The sequence below is a fragment of the Perkinsus marinus genome (genome assembly GCF_000006405.1).
Source record: "Perkinsus marinus ATCC 50983 genomic scaffold scf_1104296961898, whole genome shotgun sequence".
NCBI classification, from domain to species: Eukaryota; Perkinsozoa; order Perkinsida; family Perkinsidae; genus Perkinsus; species Perkinsus marinus.
Window position 1 is genome coordinate 1 of NW_003205617.1, and position 927 is coordinate 927.

The 927-nt window shown below is 48.2% G+C and overlaps 1 non-coding gene across 1 annotated transcript; it reads left to right on the plus strand.

The window, feature by feature from the left end:
• Positions 1 to 465: 465 nt before the first annotated feature.
• Positions 466 to 547, plus strand: Pmar_PMAR007588. The gene has a single exon. It is a non-coding gene; the product is annotated as a tRNA-Ser (tRNA).
• Positions 548 to 927: the final 380 nt, after the last annotated feature.

Consider the following 927-nt stretch of genomic DNA (forward strand, 5'->3'; position numbering starts at 1 on the left):
GGTTCGAATCCTGCCGCTGTCGTATGTCTGATGGCGTATGGGTTTTCAAGACATCTGAGCAGTCTCGCTTCCGAATCCTCATAGCGACTCTGATGGACATTATGAACGACTAGGATGCGAACGAGCTGATGCGCATGACATTTGCGGAACATTGATAAGAATTGATGTATATCCCAAAAAATGTATCTACCTATAGACTCTTATCCTATATAAGCCCTACCATTTCAGCGAATTCGCTGTCGTTGCAGCCATCATTTGGGAAGAGACCTCTTACGAAGAGTGCGAACGATACCATTACTACGCCGACGTTCTTGTCAAAGCGCTGGGCTACGTATGCGAGAATGCGAGTCAGCTAAATATCATCGTCCTTGCTGAGGTGCTCCGCGATGCTGTGAGCCACTCCCCTAGCAACATGAACAGGGTGGCGATTCTCATGGGCAGAGATGAGATCCTCTGCGTCTTCCAGACAGCGTGTCCGAGTGGTTAAGGAGGTGGACTCGAAATCCACTAGGCTATGACTGCGCAGGTTCGAATCCTGCCGCTGTCGCACGTTTGACGACGTATAGGTTTTCGAGACATCTGAAAAGCCCCGCCTTCGAATCCTTATAGCGATTCTGATGGACATTATGACCGAGTAGGATGCGAACGAACTGATGCGCATGACATTTGAGGAACATTGATGAGAATTGATGTATATCCCAAAAAATGTATCTACCTCTAGACTCTTATCCTATATAAGCCCTATCATTTCAGCGAATTCGCTGTCGTTGCAGCCGTCATTTGGGAAGAGACCTCTTACAAAGAGTGCGAACGATACCATTACTACGCCGAGTATGCAAGAATGCGATTCAGCTAAATATCATCGTCCTTGCGGGGGTACTTCGCGACGCTGTGAGTCACTCCCCTAGCAACATGAACAGGGTGGCG